We start from the raw sequence: 7,685 nt of genomic DNA, 5'->3' as shown, positions 1-7,685 counted from the left end.
TCTGTCTTTTTCTATATTTTGGAAAAGGTTGAGTAATATAGGTACTAGTTCCTCTTTAAAGGTTTGGTAGAATTCTGATGTGACACCATCTGGTCCTGGGCTTTTCTTTTTAGGGAGATTTTATATAGTTGATTCTATTTCAGAGCTTGATATAGGTCTATTTAACATTTCCACTGCATTCTGGCTAAGTCTTGGGAGATGACGTGCTTCTAAGTACTGGTCAATTTCCTTCAGATTGTCATATTCATATCTGGAAATTTCTCTTTCATAATTTCATAAAGAAGAGTCTCTGTGTTTTGTGAAGCAACTTTGTTGCCTTCAGGGATTCCTATAAGGTGAGTATTAGTTTTCTTCAAATTATTCCAGAGCTCTCTGAGAGAATAATCCATTTTGGCTTTCCATTTCTGATTCTCTTTGGATGTTTGGACATATTCAGAAGATTTGTCTTCTATGTCTAAGATGTTTTCTTCTGCCTCCTGCACACTGTTACCAAGAGAGTCTACTGTGTTTTTCAGATCTTTGAAGGCTGCAATCTCTTGCCTTAATGTTTCAAAATCTTTGGGTTTTTGTCTTTGAATTTGTTGAATTCTTGAGTGAACTTTTGGAATGCTCCTTGAATTTCTAGTTCTATCTTTGGCTCTATTCTATTAATCTTATTTGCAATCCAAATTCTGAATTCAGTTTCCGATATCTTAGCCATTTGTTTATAAAAGGGATCTTAAGTTTCGTTTTCCACATCCTTTCTTGAGGGGGTTGATCTACTCTGGTTATTCATATTACCAGAACTTTTCTGCTGATTCTGCCCCATGATTATTTTACCCCGTTTGACTTTTCCCCTTGAGGTTTGTCGAGGACCCATACCATGTTACAGCCTGAGAGGCTGGGGACCTGCTTGGTGTGGTGGGGCTAAGTGGCTCTGTCTTATTTTCAGCTGGTCTCTGTCCTATCCTAGTGATTCAGTTACTCTTGGTTGAAGTCTCTGCTGTGGAGAAATACCAGCAATTAAGTCTCCCTGCCCCCCACAAACAACAATTTGGCAAGGAAAATCAAACCTTCCCTCAACCATATACCCAGGGTGCCCCTTTGAATAGTCCTTGGGTAGTCTGCCCGGTTTAAAGGGTCCAAATCAGTTGTTCCAGTCAGTGCCAGTTTCAGGTGGAGGAGTTCAAAATTCTCCGGCAGCTAGATAAGAGGGGTCTGCTCACAGCTCAGATATAACTTGCTCCAGTGCTCTGTGAGGGCAAAGGGACCCACCCAGCAAATGAGTTAGTCTGGAAAGGTTAATACCTCCTTCCCCTTCTTGCACCCAGTCACTCATAATCCCCCAGGTCTGTGACCCTATTCACTCTAGTTCGCAACTGCTCCCGGGGTCTATGACTGCCAAAATCGCCCAGGAATCTGAGTTCAGCAGGGGGGCATTGCGTGTTTAAATTAGGCTTCTGTCCCGGCTAGAATCCTCTGCAAGTTAGAGGCTGCTAGAGCTGATGAGGAACTCAACCCTCGGCAGCAAACAATTAGAATTACACTCAGGTGTCAATCCCCGCCTCTGCCCACCCACTGCCTTTGTTTCAGCATTCCCCTGAGGTTGAGGTGCTCCCTGGGACATCTGAGTCCAGTCTGGCAGGGGAAGAATTTAGGCTTTGGAAGTTCTTGCCGTTCCAGCCTCACTCCTTCTGTTCTGTTTAAATTCTTCTGCAAGTCAGAGGCTGCTAGAGCTGGTGAGGAAATCAGCTTTGGGCAATAAGTAATCAGGGGCTACACTCAGGTGTCAATTCCAGTCTCTGCCCACACGCTGCCTTTGTCTCAGCTGTATTCCCTTGATGGCTGGTGCTAATGGTCTCTTTACTTACGAAAGTTACCAAGTCTGTTCTGCCTGTGGCTGCTGTCTGGAATCTCTGGTTGCCCAGAAAGACGGGTCTTGCCTATCTGAATGGCGTCAGTTCACAGCTCAGGATGCCACTGTTGCTGTATGGCTTCCTCCAAGCCAACTTTCTTCTCCTCATACCTCTGCCACAGTCAGCACAGAGTAGCACCAGCCCTTCCCCCTCCACTTCTCTCAAGGAGATGTCCAAGAATCTGGACTCCATAGGTAACAAACCTCCAGACCTCAGGGTGGGTGGGTGGGTAATCCTCAGAGTTCAATGTTGCAGGTGGGGACTATATACAGTTTTATATAGTTTTACAGTTTTATGCCTGGCAGGAGGGTGCTGTGGCATGCCAGCAAGGGTAGGAGGTCCAGTTTTTAGGGGGTCTCTCCCGTGGGATAGAGTGGGAGGAAGTTTGAACTCTACTCGCTTGTTTGCATGGAGTAAACTGTGAGCCCTTCTTGTGGGGGAGGGGATTCCCATCTGCTTGGTGGTGGATTTTGTACCTTTTGATTGTATTTTTGGGGTCACAGCTCACTTTAGGAAGGTTGAAGTGCGCTCTTCAATCTTCTCTCTTGGCTCCACTCCAAACCATCAGCTCCCTTGCTAAACTTCTGTCCTTTAAGCCTCCTTCTGTATGGGAGCTTCTGTAAAAAAGCTGGCTGCAGTCCGCCATCTTGGCTCTGCCCCGCAACCTCAAATTCTTAGGCTTAAGTGATTCTCTTGCCTCAGCCTCCCAAGTAGCTGGGACTACAGGCACCCGCCACAGTGCCCAGCTATTTTTTGTTGCAGTTGTCATTGCTGTTTAGCTGGCCTGGGCTGGTTTCAAACCCATCAGCCTTGGTGTATATGGCTGGTGCTGTAACCATTATGCTACGGGTGCCAAGCCTACACCTTGTTTTCTTGATTTCGTTGAATTGTCTATTTGTATTTTCTTATATCTCATTTAGTTTCTTTAAGATTATCACTTTGAATTCCTTTTCTGGCAATTTGTTTATTTACTTTTTATTGAGTTCTGTTCATAGAGAGCTACTTTGTTGCTTTAATGGTGTTATATTTCCTTGTATTTTTTATGTTTCTCATGTCCTTGTGTTGATATTTATACCAATGGTGAAATAATCACCTCATCCAAACTTTCTAGAGTGGCTTTTATAAAGAATGACCTTCACCTAGAGTTGAGTTTTATTATGCTGTTGGAAAGGGTGTAGTAACTGTCTCTGGATGTGTGCAATGATAGTCTCCATGCAGCTGTTTCAGCTGTGTTCAACATCAACAATAACTATGGATATTTCAGGGGTCTGGGCTGTAGAAGTTTGCAGAAGTTGTCATGGCAGAATAGGTTGTTAATGTCCTTAGTATCAAGGGCTTTTGAAGTCTTCCTATTCTCATTTTCCCATAATGAGGACACTTAACAGAGGAGACGCCTGTTGATGTCAGGGCTGACATGGCCTACAAGCAGCTGTCATGGTACTGAGTTTGAGGTAAATATACTCGAAGTGACTGTGGAACCAAGGACCTATGCTCAAGGTCTTGTAAATCTACTGTGCCACTGGATCTTGGGGTGAAGTTTGCTCTTTGTGGCTCTGTTGGATCAAGGTTGCCTACAGAGCCAGGATTTGTGACTCTGAGGTACTCTGTAGCATCTCAGTTCCAGGGGGCTGGATTGTAGCTGTGATTCTACCCCTGGGGGACAGGGAACAGCTCTAGCCAAACTCCAGAGAAGAAGGGGTACTCTTGAAGTTTGAATCTGGGAAGTAGGTTATAGCTTCAGTTAGAGAACCTGACTCAATAGAGCTCAGTGGCAACCTGGGTCCCAGAGGGCAGGCACCATATAGTAGTGACTTTAGACTCTGAGATGTTGGGGCTCATCAGTATCCCAGGCTCTGTGAGGCCAGGTGCTTCAGCAGGAAGTACTTCAGAAGGGCAGAGTGACACTGTCATTTGGGACAGGGGTGGCACAGCAATGATTCCATTCTCTAGGGACAAAGGTCTTAGTATCTTAGACTTTTAGGACTAGTCCAGGGAATCAGGGTGCTATAGTTATTTGTCTCAGGCTAGCTCTTGCTCTGTTTCACTGAAATGTGGGGTACAACATTTTTTCAGTCCTGGGATGCATATTTGCTCAACTTTGCCAGGGCACTGATTTCCCAGGAGCTGATGTGCTACTTCAGCTCAGGCCTGGGGTGTGTGGGAAGACCAGGCACTCTTTTCCTCAGATATATGGAATCCACTTCAGCTTAGTTTAGTTACTGGGGCATATGACCACTTTGGATGGCCATGGCACCATTTTCTGTGAGACAGTGTGCTTCTTGAATTTAGTCATTGGGGAGGCATTACTGCTTTGAGTAGCCAGAGTACTATTTCCCAGGAAGTAGGGTCCTGTTTCAACTCTAGTCTGAGGAGGTGGGAGAAGGGGTAGGTGGAGTGGCTCCCTTTCTGTTTGACCCCACAGAGAAGGATATAACAACTTGGCTTGGTGATGTCAGGGCTGGATGATTTGGTGGCAGCTTAACCGCAGGGATGAAGGAGAGCTACAAGTACTTCCCTCAGAGCAAGATACTCTACAGTTAGAGTTACAGTTCCAAGATGGTGTAGCCATATGGGCCACAGGAGTAGGGCATAGTTTTAACTCCTTCTCAGCAGGAGGGCACAGCTATGTGGACTCCAGATGGCTCCTTTACCTGTGCTTAGTGCCTCTGAGGGGTACAGGGCACCCCAGTAGTGAGGTTTTCAGGTATTGAAGGTATTGATGGAAGTTTCTGAAGTCCTCTCCTCCTGGTTACCAACTGATTTTGGTTGGGGAATGTGGTGGTGGAGACCTTGCATTTTCTTCTATTCCTTGTGCTATGATCCTGAGTTTCTGTGCTCACTCAAGCACTCTCCCTCAGTTATTTTCATTAATATGTAGTTGTTTATTCACTGTTCTGGCTGTCTTTGTGAGGAAGAAAAATGTGGAGGACTTCTAGTTAACCATCTTGTTCTACATTATTAATTTATTTTAATTCACAAAACAAACTTTTAATCTGGCTTTTGTAAAAGATGAACTTGGATCATCATGAAAATGGATCAAGTAATTTCTCCATAGGTACATAGCTCAGAAGTGGTAGCATTGGAATTCAAACCTAAGCCAGACCCTGAAGCATCTGCTCTTTAGGACATGCTTTAATTCTAATAAAGAAAGTCTAACAGATGATGGTGGAAAAATAAACAGAAATAAGTATATGTTTGACATTTGGACATTTTTGCTGAATCGTAGTTCCATTTGAACTTCATCAGTTTGCTTGTCTTCAAGCTCCCAAGTGGCATCTCCTTGGCTCTGAAGGTGTGTGATTGGAGAAGAGTCAGAGTGGCTCCCTCTAGGCTGTGAGATCCAGGGCATGGGCTACGTTTGCTTGGGTCTAAGGGTGGTACTGCTTCTCAGTTTTGTCTCCATGGTGGAGACATGGCAGTCAGTTCAATAACATTGCCAGCAGATGAAGACCATGGCAACATATCACTAATACTCTCCCCTTACAAAATATTGATGATAAACTAAGAAAATTTATTTTGGTATGAAGTTTTTGGAAGGATTCTCAGTAGGTCCTTGGAACCTTATCCCTCTTCCCTTTGCACTGACTTTTCTTGGCTCAGGGCTCACTCATCAAACTGTAAAATTGAGAGAATTGCCTGAATTATGTCTTCATTTTACTCTTTCTTAGCTTCAGTTACCTTGATAATTCAAAGGAATGTAATTCTTTGACTGGACTCCAGATACTTGCTGTTTAATCTCCTCTTTTCTTTTGGGATATAGGCTTTGTTTGCTTCATCGATCTATAGATTCATAAGAATTTAAGGGAAGATCTTTTTTCTCTTTTCTACTAAATTTCAAGTTACATATGCCACCACAGAAAAAGAAAAATAGATAGAGTGAGGAAAAAAAATTATGAGTTTTTTTCCTATATGATGTTTCTTGAGAAATTTTACTGGGAAGTTTAAAAATAAATTTTATTTTCCCAATTCAATAATAATTATTTAATATATAGAGGAGAATAAATTAAGTTCTTTTATACTATTTAAGCATCAAATATGATTTTTAGGTAAAAATTAATGTATAATATTGTATTTTATAAGAAAGGTAAGTTGAAGATAGTTAAAAGATAAACTTGAAAATATTTGCCTATGTAGCATAGACTTTTTAAAAGTTATTTTTAAAGACTGAGGCATTAGGGCACCTGTCGTTTTTGACAGCTGGTGTAGACGTTAAAAATTACTGTCACTTTTCCGACTGCTACTCGATTTTGCACCTGCTGCTACTTGAGTTATGGGTATTTCACACATGGTAATTTAATAAGGTTAGTTCCCATGACAGTGTATTAGATGTTATCCCATTGGGGTGAAAGCAGTTTGATAAGGACTTGAGGGAAAAGCACTAAATATAAAGCTTGAGATTATAAATTTAGCACCTTGTAGATATCACATTTTTATAATTTAAAACTGTTTTAAAACTATAGAGGTATAGGCATTTAGCTACACATTCCAAAACAAAAATGATACTTTTATGATTAGATTATCTGTACCAGTCAACTTGTGTCATTCAAGTTCTCCACGTGGTGACATTGTAATTAAAAAAAGTTTAATTGCCTGATGTAACAACTGAAGCTCAATATATATTTTGAGCTGAATTATTTGATATGGTAGTCATGAACCATATGTTGTTATTTAAATTCAACTTTAGACTAATTAAAATAAAATACAATTAAAAATTCAATTCCTTAGTCACTCTAGGCACGTTCAAGTGCTCTGTAGCCACCTCTGACTGGTAATTAACATATAGGACAATGCAGATATAGATTATATAGATTTCAATTTTCACAGAAAGTTCTATTGGATGGTGTTGCATGATATTTCCAATTCTTGATCTTAGGCTTAAAGATCATGAAATCATAGCACATTTTCCTTAAAGGAGTGATTGTATTGTATAGCAGAGATTGAAGTTAGAGGTTTATTATTGGAATCTGAGTGACCTTTGCTAGATTGAAGGAGCATCTTGACCTGCAGCTTTCAATGTCAGGAAAAAGTTATTTTGTCTTCCAAAAACATATAGGCAGGCAGATACTTTTCAGAGATTTTACAGTCCTATATAATACAATTATTTTTTTAGGGAGGTGAGGAAAGCTATTTACCACTCTCTGTCTTCTAAATATTCAAATATTGTCTTTCAGATTCTATTCTAAAGAAAAAGTGATATGTGATAGCATTCTGAAGTGGTAAGCATGTTTACACTATTAAATTTTCTGTTAATTAGTCTTACTATTGTTGACATGTATTGAAAAATTGAACTAGGTTTGGAGACATGGATGTACAGAGGAGGGGGAGTCATAGTAGGAGAGACAATATTAGTAAGCAGGATCTTGAGTTCTTGAGTAATAGTCTCATCCCCAGAGTTTTTAAAAAGTAACAGTAGAAAGGTCACTTTAAATCTTATCCTTGAAGACATAAGTGAGAAGGATTAAGAGCTTGCTAGAATTTTCTAATAAGACAGATTGTTACTAGAGGTTAAATAGATCAAACCATTAGCAAAATTTCCACAAATCTGTAGAAATCTGCTTTCACCATAAATTGCATGTATAATTTTTAATAAATAATCAAAATTTCCTCAGTTCTCTATCTCATTTTTTCAATGATATATGATTATCATTATTCAATTTGTTATTGTCATGTCAGCTGTAGAGATTTATTCTTTTTAAAGTTTATAATTCATCAATATTTTGTACATTTAATGGAAGAATTGAGGTTTTAAAAATTGGTTTCACGAAGCAAGAAAATAAAAACAACATGACT

At 40.4% G+C, this 7,685-nt stretch overlaps 1 pseudogene; it reads right to left on the bottom strand.

The window, feature by feature from the left end:
* LOC100951639 overlaps nt 1–2,541 on the bottom strand; it is a 5,697-nt pseudogene extending 3,156 nt beyond the window's left edge.
* Nucleotides 2,542–7,685: the final 5,144 nt, after the last annotated feature.

The sequence above is a fragment of the Otolemur garnettii genome, unplaced genomic scaffold, assembly GCF_000181295.1.
Source record: "Otolemur garnettii isolate 467f Iridium unplaced genomic scaffold, OtoGar3 scaffold00013, whole genome shotgun sequence".
NCBI classification, from domain to species: domain Eukaryota; kingdom Metazoa; phylum Chordata; class Mammalia; order Primates; family Galagidae; genus Otolemur; species Otolemur garnettii.
This window is presented reverse-complemented; position numbering and strand designations above follow the sequence as displayed.